Genomic DNA, 22,956 nt, shown 5'->3' on the forward strand with positions numbered 1-22,956 from the left:
TTAATGCTTGTTCCATTTAATGCAAGTCTTCTGAAAAACTCTTTTTAATCACCTCACAAACAGTATTAGTAGAAACAGAGACAAACCCTTCACATGTGCAGGCGATGTTTGCTGAAATAATGAACAAAAATGTAAGAAACAATACAAACCACCACCTTGAAGCATGTGCTTATTAAAGGACACGTTCCTGGATTGACGAGTTTTTATTGAATGAACAAAGTTCCTTTTTAATTCTGAAACAAAAACTTTCATATTCTGCATCTTACTGCCAGAAACCTGTGTGACAAGGAGCTTAGCTGAGGATTAATTTACCTGACAGCTTCCTGTTGTGGGAGCTGGATTTTCAGACTCCAGATAATTGGCCAAACTTACACATCAGAACCTTTTAAACACTCAAAACACGACTGTACACATGAGCAGCAATGACTTTACAGTGATTGGCTCGTTCCCAGCTGTTAGTAACCAGTCCTGTCATATTAATGCAGGTGCACATTGCAGACATTATATCTTTCTCACTGTTACTCTGATGATCACACTGATGCCAACGCTGTTTGCTGCTGCAGCCGACCTGACAGCGCCGCACGTCTTCTGTTGTCAATCAGCCTTTGGTTCATGACGCACGCCAGATTGACTCTGACTTTTTCCTGTGATGGCTTTGGACAGTGTCCACTCTGTCAGGGGCCTGTTCACCAGATTTAAAAGCTAAGTATCTGCTGCTGTGTTGCTTGTGCTTTCATTCATTTATTGCCAGTTACTTTTCTCACTTTGCAGTGATTTTTTTCCCCCCAAATGCTGTAAATGTGTTGTCAAATTGATGAAATTGATGATGTTTTTTTCATTTGCTTCTGTTTTATCACTCTGTGTTTACTTGTATGTGCACGTTATGCTTTAGATACAGAAAGCACAACCAAACAGAAACACTCTGCAAATATAGAAAACACAGTAAATGTGCTGTAACCAGTTACTGAAAACTAACACTTGTTGTTGTAGCATGTTTTTGTATTTGCTTGTGTTTTGTCTACTTGCAAGTGTTTTCTTATGTGGGTTTTTATGTCAAGACTTTGCAGTGAGGTAACTGTCACATGACTATAGCTTAGATGTGATGTCTTGCTCTGGATGTCGAATGCCAGGATACCACCTGAGCACTGAGCAATCTGCAAGTCATTACATTTTGTGAATAGCTTCGCATCATTCACTTCACTGTTTTGAATTAAACATTCAGATGGTGAAATAAACCTGTAAACAAGCCTATAACTCCTGAAGACACTATGATTTTTAATAATTTGACTTAAATGTATAAGATTTGAGCTCATGATAAATCTGCCACAGGCTGAGTCTTTAAGCGAATTTACAAATGCTAAAAGAAAATCATATTTATTTTCAGTTAAAGTGCCCATCAATAAACATCTTGACAGATGGCACTGTCATTAAGTTGCTGCTAATGCAAACCAAACATTTCTGCTGCTGCAGCTTCACATTAAAAGCTGTAAAAACTGTCAAAACTTATATTATGAAGTTGTCATCGTTCATTGAAAATGTTTCAATGAGACAACGGCCATTTTCATCATTTTCTGCCAGCGGATCACTTTGAAATGTTGCAGGGAGTAAAGGAGGAAGAAGGAGGAGCAGCCGCAGTGAGCTGTGAGATGAAGAACTGCAGGAGACAGGCTGCAACACCTCCAGCGTCTGAGCTGGGTAACAAACTCCTCACACTGTGTGCTACATCAAATCAGATCATGGTTGCTCACCGGATGATGGACTAAAACAACAAGATCCTGTGACCTGTAGTGTTAAACTGCGTTTGCTGTTACCACCAACTGCAGGCATCAACCTGGACTGAAATCTGCCACTTTAAGTCAAACTGCCAATCAAAACAAAGTCGGGTGAAGGTTGAAACGTGGGCCGGTGTTGTGATCTACATCAAAGATTGATTTTATTTGAGTGCAGGTTTTTCCAGAGAATCGCCTCAATTGAAGAAATTCAAAGTATGAATGAAAGAGGGCATAAATTATTTAACACTTGTCCTGTAAAGCTTTGGTCTGCCTCACTTTTTAACTTCAGCCACATTTCTAACGATAGAATTCATTATGTGCAGGTCAACACGTCTCCATCATGTGCATTTCCAATGCGTGACAGATGACCCTGAATCACCTCCTCTGTTTCAAGCTCTGCTGCAGGGTCGCACTTTTTCTTTCAATTTCCTTTCTATAATAGATGAGCATGGGTCTGGGGCTTAGCCTTGTGCAGCACAGTGTATATCATAGAGCATGATGGGAAGGCAGGAGAAGGTCCTCTTGGGAAAAAAAAACAGCAGATATAGAGCTGGAAAAGACTCTAAATATTCTCAGAGCAGAGTTTCACAGCTCCCCTGCCGTGCTGCTCTAAATGCTCAGGAACAGGGGAGTCTTCCTCTTTCACAGCGAGTGCGTCATGTTGTCTCTATTATGCGTGTATGCCTCCAAGGGAAGGTAAAAAATGGATGCATTGACTTGTGAAGCGGCACACTTTCAAATTGAAGACACAGAAATGCTGTCACATCAAAACCAGTTTCCCAGTATAACTTCAGGGGTGAAAACATTGAACAGAAAGATTCAGCTGTGCTTTAAAGATTTGTGTGTCTTGTGTGTACTTTGTCTACAGGGGCTGAAGTCACGGCCGCCTTGCTCTGGCTGAAATGCCCCTGCACCACAGAAATGGATATTATTGTTGATGGCATAGTTCCTTTTTTTTTTTTTTTGTTAAAGGTTGTAGGTTTTCCCGTGAGTTTAACATTATTACCTCCTATGTTTATCAGTTTTGTAGAAAATAAAAAAAACAAATTAAGCTGTTAATGCTCATTTGCTCATTTTATTCTTTTCCATTTGTTATGTGTTAAAATTTTGGTCTTAAAAAAAACACAATACAGATTTGTTGAATCTGTTTTTTCAGCATATACTTAGATAAGCTTTTTGTATGAAAAGTAACAGAAAGAAACTGTCACAGCTGAAACGATGATCCAGTTATGTCATTGTAATAGTACTGACATCTGTATTGAGCTTGCGCACATGCTAAAAATCCTGGTTTGGGAAAACCAGACTCTCATTTCCAGATACAGTATTAGACCTTATTTCTGTTGCAGTAATCCTTTGGTTATTGTCTGCTAAGCTCCAGTGTGTCCTCATCTTCAACATTTATTTCTTCACTGACTGAGTTAAAGAGCTGCTTTATTTCGTTGTACATTCATAAACACACTGTTAACTGTTCTTTTGATGTAACTGAAGCTGAAACTGTATGAAACTAAAACAGCATGACAGTTCTCATTCATGAGTTAATTAGCTTTATCACTCCAAACTGATGCTGTGGTGTCAAAGTGTTGGATTACCAGCTGAACAAAGCTGGCAACTGTCTTTGGGCCCTAGAGGCTCAGGGGCCTCAAGGGCCTGAGGTTGGCTTGTGACTTTGTTTAATTGCAAATTACCCACAAATTACCCTTGAAACACAATGAAAAACTGAAATGTTGAGGCCCCGAAGGTGTCCCCTGAATTTTGACTGACTTTATGACACCCTGTCTGACAGAGGGGCCTCACATGCTCACATGATGCTTGATGACAGGGATCCATCATCACAAAATAACTACATACAGCAAACCTGGAACAGAGGAGTATCCCAGAATCCCTAGTACTGGTTGGTTTCGAGACCCCTGGCATGTGAATGTGTCCCTGGCCTGGAAACTTTTCTGGTGAAATTCTTTACCAGTCTAATTGCTTTGTAAATTCATGTTTTGCTCATACTATATGTTTGATACGTAAAGTATCTTAAAGTTTAAAATTGCTTCACACTGTAAGAAGCTAATTGTTAACTGAAGTTAGCAAGGTTCATGTAGCTTTCTAGAGGAACTTTCCACAAAAAAATACTCAGTTTGTTCCTTTAAATTCCTGTTCAGCAGCAGGATCTGACATTAGGCTGTTATGAGTTACAAGTTTTTAATCCAGGAACAAGTATTTTTACTGTATGCCTTTAATGCTAAGGGCTCTACAAAACTTTGCCTTTGATAGCTGATGATAAATACCCGCTGTGACATCACAAAGAGGATGTAACCAAAAGTATAACCTGCTTTACAGTATTTATTAACCCATGATAAACAGCAGTGCAGCCACAGTGTAATTCAGTATAATGACAACAGGACCCTGTAACCAGACTGGAGCTCCAGCGCAGACAGTGGTCTTTAAAATCAGGATTCTAATGGATTCTAATGTGGAGCTCCAAATTGGAGACTACTCTGTGAATGCGAAATGTGGGAGAGAAGGCATGCTGGGTCAGTTCCCCTGATCCTGACTCCATCACTGAAGTTCTGCCAACTAGGCCATTCTCCAAATCCAAAGCAGCCAAGGAAACTTTGAAGCAAACAGCTGGGACCTAACCCGGCTTCCAACGTTCCTCTGGTGGAATCACTAAAATGAATATGCTCTATATACACACGATAGTTTCTAATCAATGTTTTATATCAGACCGGCTGCCCCACACGACTGACGAGGCAGCAGATCATTTAAGGTAAAATTACTATAAATGATGGCCTAATTTTCAGTTATGGCAACATTTCATCAGAAAAGTTAAGGAACAGCTGCAGACATTAAAACATTATAATCCTTGAGTTTTTGGAGTATGTCTTTAGATACAGTCAATTTAAAGGTCCCATATTGTATACAATAAGATTTCCATCTCTGTTTTTATTATAAAACAGGTCTGGCTTTGATAGTAGTACTGTGAAAGTATTGCAAACAGGCCAAAAACGAGCTGTCAGGACTTCTGTAACTTTGTGATGTCACAACAAAGCAGTCTCAGCGGCTCAGAGCTTCTCATCTGATTGGACCAGAAAGAAGCAAGAGAGAGATGTAAATCTACTGAGATGGGTTTTGGTACTTAAAACCACAAATATATCTTCTTATGAATATCAAAAAATGAAATCAGACCTATCAGAATACAACGGCCTTGTCCTCAGGGGAAGCAGGATCGTCCTGCCGCAGTCAGTGAGGAGTAAGATCCTTCAGAAAATTCACAAAGGCACCAGGGCGTAGTCAAGAGTAGAGAGAGAGCATGTTCATCTGTGTGGTGGCCCAGACTCTCTATGGAAATAAACTCATGACATCATCCCAGGTGTGCCAGGAAATGAAAAAGAAATGAAAGAGACGCTGGAAGAAAATGTCGATGGATCTTTTTGAGTACAACCACAGCTACCTGTTAAAATCAGACTATTACTCCAGGCTTAAAGAAATACTGCACCTGCCCTCAACAACGTGAGCACAGTTATCCAGCAGCTGGAAACTGTCTGCACCAGGTTTGACATTCCAGATGAGGTGGTGAGTGACAGTGGACCACTGCCTGCACATCTACATCCATCCCTCACCACCCACAGGGCAACAGGCAACACAGAGAGAGCCAACGAACAGACAGCGAAGAAAGTTCTCAAGCAAGAAGATCCTGTGATGGATCTGATGAGCTTCAGACAAACTGAGCTGTTGATGGGGTGAAAGATCAGAACCACGCTCCACGCCCTCCTACGAAAAACAATGACACAGCCTCTACGTCAGACCCTGTTCAGACCTTAGAGCCCAGTGTATATATCAGCCATTCTATAGAACAGGTCCAGAGTCAGAGCTGGATTGAATAAAAGTGTCTTTTCCCCCAAACTTTGTATCTGAATTGTATAATATCCAAGGTTCAGGTTTCTAGTTATTGTACAGTTAATTCTCATCTTGAATTTTCAGGCAGTTTTAGAATATTTCTCTTCTCCCAAAATGTGTAACCAGCAAAACACAATATTGTATCATATAAATAGTGATGGTTATATTGACTTATTCAGATTTGTTCACATCCACCTTGTATATTTTTAGTTTTTTTTTTAAGTTTCTCAGGTTAATTCATGTTCTTTTTTTTCACTTTTAAGTGTAATTTTGAGATTCACAGTGTTTTGAATCCAGTTTTTTTTCCCACAAAGGGCATTAAGTTGTTCATACTGATTTCAGAGTTTGATATTCACTGAACCAACACATCACATAACATCTTATTTAAACTCAGTAGACTTTATTTTTGTCAAAACATCCCATGTTTCAGTCGTGACCGCACAGTCTCAGTAGTGACAGTCAACATTTCATGCTGACACACACCTGGCAGTAAATGTCTGAAAGGAAAACTACTTGGATTTGAGATTACACCTCACTGAAGAGCTGCTGGATAGATTGGGTCTTGAGGAGAGTGTGAAGTGAGAAGAGGTTTGCACATACATTGATTTTTCTACCAAAAAACAAAATAAAACTGAGAATGTACAATGTTTTTTTAAAAAGTGTTTTCGGCGCTTCACTGGTCGCCCCTCAACCTTTGTCTGTATTCTCTGTCTCTCTTGCTGCTGTTTCTCCATTTTATCTTATCTTGACATGTTTTATGTATTTCTCCCTGTAATATGTTAGACATAGAAATGAACATTACTGACATAATCTAAGAAATCAGAACTTATCAGAATGTTGGCAAAAACAGTGCCAGTCTGAGCCTGACTACACCTGCTCAGAGTGTATTTTTATTCACCTGTGTCTGGGCTTGCTGCACTAATGTAATGTGCTGTCTCAAAGGTACAGTCTACCATTGTTTTTTATTGTATTGTCTTAAGTGTTTTTTTTCTTTTTTTTGTAACTTAGGGAGTGCTACCTGAATTTCGTTATATTGGTGTTTGACTCCAATGTAATGACAATAAAGCTACTACTACTACTACTAATCTAATTGACCAATTTGAGGTAGGCATCACGGTTACATCACTGTAGCTGTGGTGGCAGAAAAAACAGTTGAGACAAGTCACTGGAATAAGAAAAAAAAAAAAAAAGTCAACCCTCATCTTTATAGACTATGTCAATGAAGACGCCCTTTGGAGCTAAATGCAGATGTTTATAGTTACAAGCCATTAAAGTAACAGGCTGGACTGATGAACTCTGCACTGTTTATTACAGGCAAAGGTGAAATCAATGATGTAGTTGAAAATAAATTAGCAGCAACCACAAAGCCGGTATTCTCAGTAGGCTGTTTCATAATTGACCACTGTTAATGACATCAGCGTGTGAGCAGAAGTAACATGTAAACAAACCAAGCTGCTCATAGACAGTTTAGCTTTCACATCATTCCGGATTTACACCAGCATTTAATGAATGAATACAACATACGGTGATATTGTATCTGTTAGCTATTTACTTCACATTACCAGTGACCACAAACTTAGTAAAGCCTTAGGATCACAATATCATGAAATATAATACTTTGTTCCCTCACTGTTCACCTATTCAATTATCACCTCTGCCAAGGAGGTTATGGTTTCTTATGCATGTTTATGCAAAAAGTACTGAACTGATTGGCATCAAAAATGCTGGAGAGATGGGACAAGGGCTTTGGATGCACCCATTAAATGTTGGTGCTCATGCAATTAAAGGGGCAGATCCAGGAACATGGCAAGTCAGGGCATTTTCAACATTCCTGTCGATTTCTCAGGAAATAATATTTGGATTGTGATGTAAAAAATTAGAAATGGTGTTGAGATCTATGACTTTGTACAATTTGGTGCAGATCCAGCCTGATGCAGATGGTTTTTGGTACTTAAGACACAAATATATCTTATGGATATCAACATTTCAAATATGGGACCTTTAACATAAGGTTGGCTCTGGAACATAGGGGGTTAGAAATCAGATTACTGCGTCGGTATCAAGCTGTCCAAACTCACTCTGATTGGAGAAGCTACTGCAGATGACTTAGCAGGAACACCGGTGATAAAATCAAGGCATGGATGGCGACCTGTTGGAGTCAGCGGGGGAGGAAGTGTTCAGACAATCAAATGTGCAGCGTTAATGGTGCCCTCGGTGGAGCTCTTCGCTGCAGATAAATGCTTCCTCTCCCCATCTCTGTAGTGATGAGATATCGCTGGTTGCCAGTGGCTTGTCATGAAGCTCCCCATCTGTGCTCTTAGCACTCTAATGAAGAGAGTGACGACAAGTGGTCTAGATGAAGGCTGTGTTTTTGATTCTAATGAGCAATGAGTGTTCCTCACAGAGGATGTGGGTGTGCTGATATCCTCCTTCCCTCTTTCTCTTGTCAAGAGAGAGAAGAGAGTCTAGACACTTATCCATCTGATGCAGCCATAGAATTGTTCATCATTTATCTCATGTATGCCGACACATTTTTCTCTCTATTACTTGGAGAGACCGGTCGTGTACAGATCAAAATAATTGACTGTATATAAAAAAGGACATTAGACTCGGGGTCTGAAAAGTGAAGCCAGTGCTGAAAAGCCTTAAAGCTTCATTCTATCTACTGACCATCAGGGGGCGACTCCACTGGTGGTAAAAAGAATCTGACTGTATTGAAGTCTGTGTGAAAATGTCTCTACTTCTCACTGATTTATCACCTCAGTAAACGTTTTCCTGATGAGTTTATTGTCTCAGTCTCTAGTTTCAAGTCTTCTTCAATACAACATGATGTTCATTTTTTAAATGATGGTCCATTTAGAGGAAAATAGACCATAAAGCAGGGATGCATTAGGGTGGGGCTACCGTGTGATTGACAGACTGTACCTGACAATCAGGATAGAGGACAGAGCAGGTCAGCCCCACCAAACTCAAGGCATCAAAACGACAGCTCACAAACCAGTGGGTGATGTCAAGATGGGCTGACACTTGATCAATAGGTTAGCAAGGAAGAAGATGAACCCTCAAAACACTTACTGAGTATGCCTCAAACTGTCAGGTCCAGCTCTGTTTCTTAGGTTGTGTTTTCAGTTTTCTTATTATGTCTTGTCATTTAAAACACTTCCTGTCTTATTTTGACTAAACTACCTCTCCCTCTCAGTTGTGTGTGTTTGAACCCCCTTGCTAGACGGTAGAAGTCAGGGTCTAACAAATTTTTGTAACTTTCTGATACAAGCAATCCATCGACCACTCCCACTATATTCAGAAATTAGCCAGGTGCACAAAGGTGAGACAGTTTGGCAAGGTTTGAACCTTTCAACACCAACGCCACAGAGTGCAACCCCACTGCTGTACGCTCACATGTAGTACACTGTGCAGCGCGTAAATTTCAAGAGGGTAGTGTGGTTCCAAATCCAAGTTCCAAGTATGAGTATGGAAGTACACAAAGCGAAACACACTGACGCACTGAAATACCTTCCTGGAGAGGCTGTCTGAAAGTGTACAGGTTTTATCCCCATTTGTACGATTTACTGCAAAAACACTGGAAAGCTTGAATTCTTGGACAGGCATCAGGGAGGCAGTGGGATGCAGCCCGGAGGAGGCTATGAGTGTGGCTATTCAAAAACAGGTATCCGCACACACAAACTTGTTTCTTTGAAGCACACTGAGGCCTTAAGCTGACTATAGTGTTTATGTGTGAAAGTGGGATACAGCTGCACTGCAACTAAAGACACAAGTCTACAGGTCAGTTTTGTAAAGATCACTATCCATGAACACACAATAAGAAAATGACATATCTCATCTTCCACTCGTCTTTTGGCCAGCAAACAACAAAAGTGCACACAACAGCCAACATCTTTTAAGGAGTTGAGAGAATTCCTGTTTCTGCTGACAGACAACTAAATAAGACATACAGCACTGTGCAAAAGCTTTAGGGTGAGAATGGTTTCAAAACTTATGCCATTTATGTTTTTTTTATTTCTCAATTAACTTCATGTAAAATGCAATAAACAGAAAAATCAACCTCCAGCTTCCATTTGGCCACAACACCCCCCTCCTCCTCTTCCTTTTCCTTCACGTTATCAGTCAGCAAGGTGTTATGGAGCCCAGGTAAGTGTCCACTAAACACACAACAAGCAGCACAACTGGGTACAGTTGCCATGTACATAACAGCCAAAAACAACAATACAGTCATTTAGTCAATTAGCCCATGCTAGCATTGCAGCCGGTCCGGCTGTGCTGTGGTCACATCCCTTTTCTTTGTGAGAGGCCTTTTGAGACTAAAACTTTGGTGGAAGAAATTCTGGAAAGTCTTTACATAGAAAACAGTTGCTTCCTGTATTGTTTAAAATCTCATTGACAGGAACTTTAAAATGGCACCAATTCTCCTCGGTACACTTGTTTTTTAGGTACGTGGCAGGTTGTTACAGCATCTTGCAGAACCTGCCACAGTTCTTGTGTGGATTTAGTCTGTCTCAGTGTCTCCTGTCTCTTCATGTAATCCCAGACTGACTCTGTGATATTGAGATCAGGGCTCTGTGGGGGGGCAAACCATCTGTTGCAGGACTCATTATTTTTCCTGTTGCTGAAGATCATTCTTTGTGACTCCGGCTGTATGTTTGGGAACGTTGTCATGCCGCAGAATGAATCTGGGACCAATCAGATGCCTCCCTCGAGGTCTTTTGTGATGGATGAGAATGTAAACACCTCAGTACCTAAAACTTTTACACAGTACTGTAGTTGTCCTGTCAGGGGATTTTATAGTTGCAATGTAAACAACTGCATGATCCCCACCACAGCTATAGACTTATTATGATGTTACCAAATATATAAAATTATGTTATTATTCTCACACATACCCTGCAATAACTTACAGAATTCCCTAAAATGCTTCTTTTATCATTGTCATTGTGCCTCATCAGTAAGCCAGCCACTACTCACTGCTGTGCATAACACACTTGTTTGATCACAATCCTACCTGCTGGGCATAATAACAGAAAAAATAAGAGGCAAACTAATAAATTATTAGTAAAACTCCCCAAAGTAACTGCTGGTCTCAGGTCTCCCTGGAACTCCCAGAGTTATTAATGTTTCCCTGCTCACTTTTTAGATGACAGCACCACTGCTAACCCCCACCCTTCCCCTCCTCTTCCCTGATTCTTAATAACACAGACATGGTAATAATATAAGAAAAGAAAACTGCATTCATGAAATAGGAAGAGGCAAGAAGCTGCCTTTAACAAAGAAAGTTGCTTCAGGAGAGAGAGAATGTGCAGCAGCTGGAAAAAGTCTTAAAGTAGCAAAGTAGAAGTCATGTATTCACTTAATTATTATGATTATTATTATGGACCTAAACGGGCCTACTGGACACAGGCCCAGAAGCTCCTGGTCTTTACACAAAATATGACAGAGATGCAAAACAACCACAAAGAGATGCATAAAGACCACAAGGCAGGGTTTGGAGATGTTCTAATTGATAAAAACACACAAGGTCAGTTCATATTAAATCCCAATGTCTCTTCAAAAGATTTAACAAATGAATGAATGCGTCCACATTGTGCCAGCAATGCATAAAGAAGGACAAGTGGACGTGATCTACTGAAGTCACGGAGGGTGTTTCTTCCTCTGCATGCACGATCAATGCATTTCACATCAACAACATCATTTATTACCCTTACCCTTGACATGCGGGTACAGGTTTGCAAACTGGACCCATGCATAGATATGCTTTTATGACACACCTGCAAATAAACAGTGCAAGTGGCAAAACAAATCAAAACGCACAGAACTGCACAGAACATCCTCCAGTTTGCAGCATTGACGTTTCTGCAGCGCCACAGGTCACAGGATTACACATGTGTGATGACGGTATTGGTAACCTCTCTTGGTCTCAAGAAGTCTTTTGATGCTCATATCAATCTACCATGAATCAAATCAGCAGAGGTGTTTTTGATGGTCTGTGCGTGCACCTCTGCTAAGTGAAGCCGTGAAAATTGTCCTTTGTCTATGTTTGAGATAAGAGGCAGTCTGAGCAGGTTTAACACAGACACAATTTTGTGCCAAAATGAGCACCAAAATTGCACTGAGCCACCTAATCAACATAAGCACAGCCTCAGCCATGCCTCTCCTCACACACTAGCAAAAACACTTTTGTTTGGTGGACAAAGCCAACAGAACAAATAAAACAAATCTACCTAGACAGGTAACAATAAAACCTAACTTTCCTAACCAAATTATGCAGGAGAGAACAAGATTAACAAAACAGACAACTCCACAATAACACCATCATCATCATCATCGTCACAGAGCACACTTTACCCATTGTATTAGGAACAATGACAAGAGTGGCTGGTTTGGCAGCAGCAGCACCATCTTGAGCAAATGACTTGTAAGAGGTTTCTGTGACCATAGCAATCGCCTTACATCTATCACACACCATATGTATTCTGTCACACACTGATCGACCAAACACACTGTGTACTGCCAAACAAAATACAAGTTAGGCTTAAGGGATATCCAAACCTTAAAGGTCCCACACAGTCTAAAGGTAGATGTCCATGTGTTTGTGATTATAAAGCAGGTCTAGGTTCTATATTAATACTGTGAAAGTATCAAAGCCTCAGTCCACAGAGAAATGCACACAGCCTGTATTCAGAAACTGAGCCTTAAAACCAGCCATCAGGACTTCTGGAACTTTGTGATGTCACAACAAAGCAGTCACTGCTCTCAGCCATGCCCCAAGCCCCACCCACCTGGACCCACCTGGACCCACCATCCAGTGTTGCAGGATTTGGTTTCTCTGAATGTTTACGTGAAATCTGCTACATTTTTATATGATCACTCACAGAGGTCATTATGAGATGAAGTGTATTCAAAGCAGGTGAGTTTTTAGCATTTACTTAAAACTACTACTGAGTCAACTGACTCTGCATTTTTATAGCTAAGGCAAGGTTCCAGAGGGTGGGGGCCACAACTGCAAAAGCATGGTCACTTTTGGTTTTAAGCTGAGATCTTGGGACAGAAGGCTGTAGACAGTGACCTCACTGTGGTCAATAAACATGGTGATTTGGAAGTATAAAACAGGGCCAGCCCATGTAGTTCTTATAGGTAATAACTATGGATAACCAATGAGCAACAGTGGTGTGATGTGTGACCTATGCTGTGTGTCTATTAACAGTCTAGCAGTCTCTAGAGCCGAGACGTAGAGGAGCCACTCAGGGTAGTGAAGAGTTCGTGGAAGTAATTGTGATGTAAAAGTGTTTTTAGTTGGAAGAAGCGGGATTGGACCAATGTATTTATGTACCATTCATATGATGGTCAAAAAGAGGTTTTTGAAGCTTGTTTAACATTTGCTGCTAAAGGACATTTGCTGCTAAAGGACAAACACACTTTTATTTTCTCAGAAATGATGAGGAATTCTGTTCTGTCTGAATACGGTGGTTTTTGGAAGTTAGTAACAAATGACGTAAATCCTGTTGCAAAGTGCTTCAGGAAAAAGCTGTGTAAACAGTGAAAATACCAGCTCAAAAAAGAAGAGACATGTTCATTCTAATGATGACAGAGGCATAACAAAAACAGCAGCGGTCCCTGTAGGAGGTGAAGTGCTGGTGGACAGGGAGAGACAGGGATCAAGCTAATAAGATCACTGAGCAGGAAGAAATAAGAGGATCAATAGGTGTTATTCAGGGAAGATGGAAACGAGTGTGGCAAGTAGCTACAGAGGTACTGCGTGTCTCTAATCTTTGATTCTTTATAATGAGAAGCTCACAGAGATAGGCTAGCAGGTAGGATTAAGCCTTCTCAAGTTTATGACTTACAGTATCGGCACCCAGTCCTGCATCGCTGCTTGAATTTAAAAAACATCATCCTGGAAAGTGAAGGAAGTAATCTCATTAAAAATACAATCCCTCACACACACACACACAAGCACACACACTCCACACAAACACACTCTTCTGTAGCAGCTGTAAACCCTGCTTGTACATGATTAGTATTACCTGGAAACATGCAGCAGTTTGTCAGTTCCTGAAGGCCGTCCATGATTCTCATCCAGACTGCATCTGTCACGTGGCTTTAAATTTCAACTACAAGTATTCTCATGAATCCAACAGTGTCAAAGGTCACTGATCATTCTCTTCTAAATGTACGAGCAGTATTAGAGACACACAATGTTTTAATGCCCAAGCAGCCCCCAACAAACCATGTGCCTCTGAAAAAGAAGAGCTAATGCATTACCACATCTTTTTTTATGTACATTCTCACTTTTACATCTGGTTTAGAAGCGGTCTTGGGCGATATCCAAAATTTAGTCCAGCCCAAATATCTTTTTTTTTTTAGTATAGAATTATATTGTTGTATTTAATGTTTTAGTTCTTTAATTAATACACAATTCTATTATTATATTATTATATTTCAGGTGTTTTTTAAATAATATATAATTATTGTATCTTATGTTTCAGGTATAAGCAATGCTGCCACTAAACAGCAGTTCAAAGTTTAATTTGTCAGATGCCAAGGTGCAATGTGCAGCAAACAAAGCAGTGAAATGAGGGTCTGACTTTATATTGAATATTGGATAATATCATGATATTCGATATTACTGAATATTACCGAGCAGTTAACCAGGTCCACCAGGACTCTGACAGTCCTCACACTGCTTCAGGCTGATGTTAAACATGTACAGTATATCGCTGTCAATCTACATCCTCTGTAGATGAGCTGTTTTTTTTGCTCTTAACCATGCATTGTATGCAGTTATGCAATGTATGCACACATCTGATTGTAAGTCAGAGGCACATACAGTACCAAATGGGATTAACAATTAATTTTAATTATTTATTTTCACCCATTGCAATTAAAATATTTTATGATCAAATTTTCACTTAAATAATGCACTTAAAAACGAATTAATTATAACTATATGTGTTTTGTAACACTATCACCTAGAAGTGATCTTTATATTTCATTGTTTTTTAAATTAAATTGGTGACTAATGTAATCGCTAACTGGATTATGTCCTGAGGCCTTGTTTATTGGAGTGAATAAAGTACCGCACTTATCTGCCCTACCTGAGCTGCAGGGAGAAGCTGGGGTGAATGGATGCTTACAAAGTGGCTGCACACAAAGTTGACATGTGAGCTCTGAAACACGACCATAAAACAGGTTTAATGAAGCTACAGTCACTACAAGATCAAGACTGGATATTTTGGTGGAAAACAATTTAAATTAATCATCAGAACATTTTACTGACACATTCAGTATGATTTTGACTCTTGTCAGATATGTTAATTAACAACATTTCCTCAGTACACTGTAAGAAGTGATTTTGCAGAGCGGTAAATATAATCTATGTAAATCGTATAAAATGTACTTGATTATTGCTGTCAGCCAAGAAATTATAAAGTAATGGGTAAATTATACACTTACTACCTATTTGTTAACAGTAAAAATTGTTACATAGACAAATAGGGTAAAATATACCCAGAAGCTGAGTCATGTGCTCCAAATTGCGCATGCGCCAAACTGAGCGGGACTTAACCGTCATCTTCCTCTCGCTGCCACCGCCAGCCGCCATCGAACTCATGGACCGAACTGCGGAAAGGAAGGTAAGCTATAGACGTCCTCCATCACTCTATTTCTTTCACACACCAACATGTCGCCAACGTCTGAAATGACTCACAAGCCTGAAGAGTCGCTTCGTCTAGTTCACAATCATTGCCTCAGTTCGCAGGGTGTCATCGCGATAACACGGCAAGTTGCCATGGAGACATCCTTGATCGGGTCCCGGACGGAGTCAACAATCGACAGGTGTCCGTGGAGGAAGGGAGGGAGGGCTAGGAGTAGAAGCGTCTCACTGCAGCGATCTCGTGGGGGAGTTGTTCCAGCACCAGCCCTGGCCAAGACACGGCTTACTCTGTTACTCCATTCTGGTCATCTTCATCCATTTTCCTTTGCAAAGCTGAAAGCTTCTCCAAGATGTGACCCATATTGCGATTTATGACCACAGTCTGAGCACAGTCTGAGCATTAATAGCTCCTTCCCAAGTTGCGGTTCACAATCACAGTCTGAGTGCTTACAGCTTTACTCACTCCATCAATTATGTCGGGCAGCATGGGGATTTGGACTTCTGTCACCGTCTTCCGAATTTTCCCATACACCAGGGCAATGCCTAATCCAATCAACAGAAAGCCTGATATCACAGTTCCGAATATATAGAGATCTTCGATGTCCTCAACTGAAAGAATTGCCAGGCACACGACCCTCCACTGCTCCCAGGAGTCCCTCATGTAGCCAGCGGCGTACGTTCCGCCAGGGCAGACAGGTTCCCCCGAACCCGGGCTTCTCGTCTAGAAGATCCTGTCAATTTCGTTGAGAGACCAGTTGACCAGTTCCATGATTTTAGATTTAGAGAGCAGTGCGGAGAGAGGCTTCCAAGGTTTAGACAAGACAGGACGAGACGTGAGAAGCAAAGCAGGGAAAAAAGGGAGAGGAGAGAGGGGGAAGATGCGTCCGCCTTCGTTGAGAGCCGGAAGAGAATAACCTCTGAACTATACATTATCCCTTATATATTTGTCCTCCCAGGTACATGTCTGATCATTTGTGGTACTGTGAACACCTGAGGACCTTCAAAGTAGAGCCAACAGGAGAGACAGAAATCCTTAAACATTCTGAATTGAAAGAAACATACCCCTTCACTGCATATAATACAGCAGATGTATGTGTCGTATGGTGTCCCTTAAACACTTCATTTGCACATCAGAGTAAGTGTAATGGGTTGATTATTTCTGTTTATCATATCAAATGTGTGTGCACTTTTCAAGTACAGTTATTGAAAAAAAACAAAAAACAATTACTTCACAAAAAGCCACTGAGTTTTAAGGGCTGCGTAGACAAACAACTATTTTGCCAGGCATCCTGTCTTTTGTAGATTTATTATGTTGTTGTACACCTACCTTGATTCTACAGTTTCTATGGATGATGAGAATGTTATGATTTAAGGTCGCTTTTATTACATAGAAAAGACCCTCATCTCCCTCTTCTTAAATCAATAATGACCATCAACGTTTATTTGTTCAAATTTCCACTGAACCAAATCTCCATTTTTTTTTTGGTAGAAGAAACTTGACGCAAACCTATGTAATTAAGTTCATCAACTATTAATAACCTGTCTCAATTTCTTTTCTTTTCTACAGCTGAAGAAACACACCCCAAACAACAATGGCAGTCCAGTTAAGAGTCATTTTAGAGGAACACAACATTCAAAAGTTGACACTTTAAGCGGGAATTCCTAATACAGTGGAGGATCTTGTTTCCATAGTTACTAAAACTTTCCAACTCTATGGGGAAATTGGACTACTATACCAAGACAAAGACTTTGACAATCAGTTTTTCAGTGTCACCTCAACTGCTGACTTGCACGACAAGGCCACTCTTAAAGTGATCCAAAAAGAGCCAGTGAAATGGACATCTCCCTTGCAGATGATGATGCGTCCTCACAGGTGTCCAACTGCGCATCGTCAAGTTCCAAGGACACCATTATTCTCCCTGATTCATGTCGCTCTGCTGCATGGCCAGTGCCATTTCAAGTACCACAGTTTTCCCGCAACATAGAGGTAATCCTTGCAGAAGCAAACAAAGCATATCATGCCACTGGAAGACACTTCATGGATGCCCGTGTTAAATCAGCAATAATGCAAGACCTTTCAAAAGTGATTTTTTCCTACACAGCCTATCCATCAAATCAGCAGATTCTCGCAGTGGCTGAAGCTCTGGTTGCCAAGTTCCCATGTCTTAAGGAGCCGGGATCGTTTGCAGGTTTATATGGCTGGCAACAGCGCATAAAAAATAAGATGCACAATTACCGTGCCAAGCTAAAATCTCGAAAATATGATTACCCAGAAATCGAAGTCAACACATTGAAGAGGAAGCATCCGGCTGATGCAGTCCCATCAAAAAATGTAAAAAAGCCCAAAAAAGCTGAGGTTAATTACCTCCCTCCACACCCTATTGGCGAAAGCCAAGACACACTGGAGGAGGAGAGGCTTGAATTACTCGATGAAGTGAAGAAGATAAACAATACAAAGATAATCGCAGATAAGATGAGTAAAACCTTCTCAAGCCGAAGATTGGAAGTGGTGACCCTCAGCCCCTCTGTGGGTGTGTTTAAAGAAAGGTGGCCAGCATTATTCAGTGAGGCTCAGGTGAGAATGTTTGATAATTTTTCCTTCCCACCAGGAAACATTCATGTGGTTACATTGAGATCTGGTCTGTCATTTAAAATTTCCTTTTTTCCCCTTTACTTACTCACTAGATCAAGGCAGAGTTCTGTCGTATAACGACAGTTTCCTTGGAGGAGATATTCATGCAGAAGCTTGATGGGTACACAGCAGGTCTTTTGCATCTTATGCGTGCTAAAGGAGGAGCTGCTGGTTCCAAGATGCGCCCTCTGCTGGACACTGTAAATGACGTATGTTGTTTCACTTTTTTTCACAAATATGTAATTTTGATGATTTAAAAATGTAATAATTTGTAAACAATTGCTTTGTTGTGCACAAAGTTGAGCTCTTAACGAACTTATCAAACTATAGTTTAGTTTTATCAATCTGTGAAATGTTTAAAAATGTTTTAGTTTTTAAAGAATTCAGTCTTAGTGTATGTAAAATCATTGTGTTCCACTAACAGTCTTTTCATTAAATTGTATGTCCCTACAGTCATAGAGCATTGAGAAAAAAAGGGATGCAGTTGTCTGCTGCCTCATTAGCTACCACGGTGAAAGACAAGAAGATCTTTTCCATGACTGCCAGGTATGTCATATTGATAACAGGTGACTGATTAACTCAAGGGATCCTCATGTCTTTCTCTGCTCTTCTCTCATCTCTTTTCCTCTCATTTTTTGTAAATTTCCCTGTTGTGGGTCGATAAAGGATTATCTAATCTTATCTTATTTGCTCTGCTCTCCCCTCTTCTTCTCAGCTCTACTCGGCTCTCCTCTGGTATCCCCTCTTTTCCCCTTCTCCTTTCGTCTTCTGTCCACTCCCCTCTTCTCTCCTTTACTCTGCAACATAAACTGAAAAGTATTGGAACATCATCTTAATGTACATTAAAAATGTGTATGCTTTTTCTTTCCTTTTTTTTTAACATGTAGGAATGTGAGGACCATACAGACAAAACAATGAAAGTGATTGTGAAGCACAGTGTCATGGCTGAGGAGGATCCATCAGATGTGTCTATTGTGATTGAGGGAAACACAGTGATGGAAGAATGTGGAAGTCGAACAAAGGCATGTGTTCTGCTGATGGGACTGATATATGCCCTCAACCTTGAATATCCACAGCAGCTGAAGAACACGTTTGATGCGTTTCAGAAACTTTTTTTGGAGCTTGACGCGGCGAAACTACTGAAGAAGGTCCACAGCCTCAAACGTAAGCTCATGCAATAGACATACCCCTTCTTGTTCCAACAAGAGGATCTGCACACAGCTAGATGGAGTTGTGATGGTGTGTAATTTTATTTTTCTTCTCTGCTGCTCTCCTCCCTACCACACACACACACACACACACACACACCAGTTGTATGTTGTGTAGCCTCTCTCAGCCCACTCCCTTGCTGTCTGATTTCCCCAGATTGGCAGAAAAGGAACACCAATAGCAAGTGGCCGGCTTGATCAATAACCTCAGTTTGTTTTAAATATGTTGGTGTTCACCTGTTCTATCCTCATCTAAATGTTTGATAGTGTACATGCACAGGAACATTGTAGAGTTTGCGTGTGTGCTTTTGACTTATGTTAAAAATATAATAAGTGGCCTCTGAAAGTGTTGTCTGCATTTGAGGCGGTTCAGTTATTTGTTGTATAAATGCACCTGTACTGCAGATTTGGTGAGTCACTGTTAAACTGTAAAGCTAAAGAGGCACAAGTAAGAGTTTGGATACAAGAAAATCCTCATGTGACTGGACATCCCTTGGAGCTCTGCTCTGATTTCCTCACTTCCCCTCTCATTTCTTCTGCCCTCCTTTCTTCTCTTCTCTGCTCGGATCTTCTTACTTCTCCATTCATTTCCTCTTGTCTTCTCTGCTCTCCTCTTCTTTTCTATCCTCTGATCTCGTCACTTCTTTTTCTTTTTGAGCAAGCTGGATGTGGGAAGATGTGTTTGTCATCTAGAAACATTTGAAGCTGTTAGTTTAGAAACATGTTCATACCTTGAAAAGCTGTGTGAAGGTGTTTATTGCACTTTATTCTGTGTTTTTGATAATTTTATGAATTAAAAACATTGAGATGATCATCATCTGAAAGTCTTTTTTTGGGGGGTGGGTGGTGGGAGGATCTTACCTTCTCTGAATAAGTAATGGTTACTAACTGATATTAATTATTTTTGAATAGTAATTATTTGGGGTAAATTTTACCTTCTCTGAATAAGTAATAGTTACTGACTGATATCAATTAACTTTGAATAGTAATACTTAGGTAATACCTACTTAGCAATCAAGAGTTCATTTTACCCAATTTTAATGAGTAAGTAGTTGTTGAAATGTGAGGTAAATATAACCCCATTTATTTTAGTATTTCATAGTTTTTTATTTCAGTTATTTTCTACTGACAGTATGGAATTAAATCTACCCAAAAAAAGTCGATGGAAATTGTTACCTCAGATTTATTGGGTAAATTCTATACTTTGCTTTTTACAGTGTATGTTGTCTGTATAAAACATATTTACTGATGCAAATTAGTTGTGTTTACTGTAAATGTAGTTTCTAGGAGAGAGGGTTGATTTTATGAGACAATAGTGTAAGTACTATTAAAAAACCATCATCAGAAGACTGCTTCTTGTGTTCCACAGGACCAGATTTGTGGAAAATGTAGAGAAAGAAATAACATTGCCCTTCTAATGTTCGAGGGCAGGAGGTTCACACTGTGGAGGTAGTAAAACGTCATTTCATGTCCAAGGACAAAAGAGCATTAGCAAGATCATCTTTGTAAACAGATTTAATGCCCAATTTGGCAAAGGTTTTTGGGAATTTTGAGAAATAATAATAAAACTAACATAATCACCAGTGTGAGCCAAAGGCCCCACATCTCTTTATAAATGTAGTTCTGCTGCTAATTTGGTCTTATTACTTATTTACTGTTTTATTTTTTTCATCATTTCATCTCACTTTCTCTTTATGTCTTTCTCTTTCAGGAGTTTGCTCACAGTCCTCATTATGTGTTTCACTATGGGATAGATAGATAGATAGATAGATAGATAGATAGATAGATAGATAAAAAAAAATACTTCATTAATCTCCTTGGGAAAATTCAATGTGGTTGAAAGTCCAGGAAAAGGCTTTGACCCTGAGTGAAGTTTATTCAGTCAAAGCCAAGCATCAACCACCGGGGCTGAAAAATAAAGCCAACAGGGAAGTGAAAGCTGCAGTTCCTTGAATGACCACTAGAGTCTGGCTCCAACAGTGAGTCAGTCCCCATAGACTCCCATGTTAAAATGTCCAACTTCACAGCAGAAATAAACATGTTTACAGCCTGGTACAAAAACAGTTTTAGTCTCTATGCCTAATTTCCTCTTCTCCAACAGTATGCATTATGTGAATGTTTACATAACTCACCCATTCTTTCAACTTTAAGGCTTTTTTTAAGGCTTAAAGTTATGCATAATTGATGGTGTGGCCTGTTTGAGTGACAGGTGGGTAAGTGTATGCTTGCAACAAACTGAAAAAGTCAGTCATCTCAGCTCCAGCCATGCCCCACCTCTTCACTGGGAGTCAGCCACTGCCAAGATGGTGACAGCGCAGCAGCCCACTCTGAGCTTCAGAATCACTCTTCATAAACCTGTGATTGACATCACGCAGGCTACGTCCATCTTTATATTCAGCATATGGTGTCCACAAGGTCAATAATAAACTTTCACACTCAAATGTGTTTTATATGCAGCTTGTATAGAAAGTGACATAGACTGTAAATGGTGGTTATGGTTATCACGGGAGGCAGTTATCTAATCTGTTCATGCTTATTAAGACTGCGGTGTCAATCAGTCAGTGTGGTGATAAACTGATATTAAGAAATGTGACTCATGACAACATCAGAGAGCAGTGCGTACTGTACTGTTTGTTCTAGGATCAGGGTTATTATTATCACTTCAGGGAAACTGGAAGTGCTGCCAGAGCAGTCCAAGGTGAATCTCTCACTGCCTTTATATGTGAGACAGCACAGACTCTATAAGACAAAGCAGCAGTCACATCTGTTAGCAGAGCTCAGCGGGATAATGGGACAGAGCACAACCCCGTTTGAAGGATTGTGTGAGGATTCTGTTTGGTATTTGCTTTTTGTATTAGCTCTTGCTATATGCTGCAAGTGAGCACTCCTGCTTGTTAGTTGTTTTTCTGTTCTGTTTGATCGTGCACTCATGAAGTCGACAGTTCAGTTGGCCCTCTGCCTGGCGACAGTGTCTCTGACTTAATCTCCCTGTCCACACACCTCATCATTTACATTTCAGGGTGAAGTTAAACCAGGGAGAAAGTACACTGTAAGAAGCAGCATAAATGATAGCGCCATCTGCACTCACACTTGGAAGAACAAGCCCACAGTCAGAGTGCAACAGTGACTTTACTGACCCACAAGTGGGCTTGTATTTGAATACAATGACTCAGGAAAAGAAGCAAACGTGAGAGCTGCATTTAATGCAGAAAAAAGTCAAACAGTCCATCAAAACAACACTGAAAGATATGGTTTGTTGTTTATCACTGACCAGTATGAATGTTTTCTGATCCATGTATAGAAATGTACAGAAATTATTGATATGCAGAACAATTAACGTGATTCTATTTTTTTTCTTTGGATTGAAATTGAAACTGAAGTTCAGAATCAATCTCAAGCACAGAGCTAGGGATGGGAGGTGGTTAGCCTAGCTTAGCATAAAGACTGAAAGCAGCAGGAAACAGTTCAAAAATACACCCACCAATTACGTTTGTAATGATGTATGAGTTTCATTTGGGCCAAAAATACGTCCATGTGTGCACTATGTTGACAGATGTGTCGTTCGACTGTTGTTGCACATGTCATCTAGTACAAGTTATCCAGATGTGTCTTTTTACTGTTGTTGTCATCCAGATTTGTCGACTGCACAGACCAAATAACCAAACCAAATAACCAATATCCAAAAAGGTCACTGACTAACACGTGTAGCTCATGTGTTTACACACACACAGAAATGTGAAAACAATATTTTTTGGCTTCACTGGGTTTAGGCCTGAAGGAGTGACTTCCTGG

At 40.2% G+C, this 22,956-nt stretch overlaps 1 long non-coding RNA gene across 2 annotated transcripts; it reads left to right on the forward strand.

Annotated features, from left to right (window-relative positions):
• The first annotated feature begins 9,759 nt into the window (after positions 1–9,759).
• LOC139609220 (uncharacterized) lies at positions 9,760–21,806 on the forward strand. 2 transcript variants are annotated; one of them, XR_011685180.1, is made up of 4 exons: positions 9,760–17,899; positions 18,010–18,165; positions 18,410–18,502; positions 18,844–21,806. It is a non-coding gene; the product is annotated as an uncharacterized lncRNA (long non-coding RNA). The 2 variants fall into 2 exon arrangements; XR_011685179.1 differs by having other exon boundaries at positions 9,760–18,165.
• Positions 21,807–22,956: the final 1,150 nt, after the last annotated feature.

This window comes from Trachinotus anak, unplaced genomic scaffold (assembly GCF_046630095.1).
Source record: "Trachinotus anak isolate AG129_WGS33_773 ecotype Australia unplaced genomic scaffold, CSIRO_AGI_Tana_v1 ptg000025l, whole genome shotgun sequence".
In the NCBI taxonomy this organism is placed as follows: domain Eukaryota; kingdom Metazoa; phylum Chordata; class Actinopteri; order Carangiformes; family Carangidae; genus Trachinotus; species Trachinotus anak.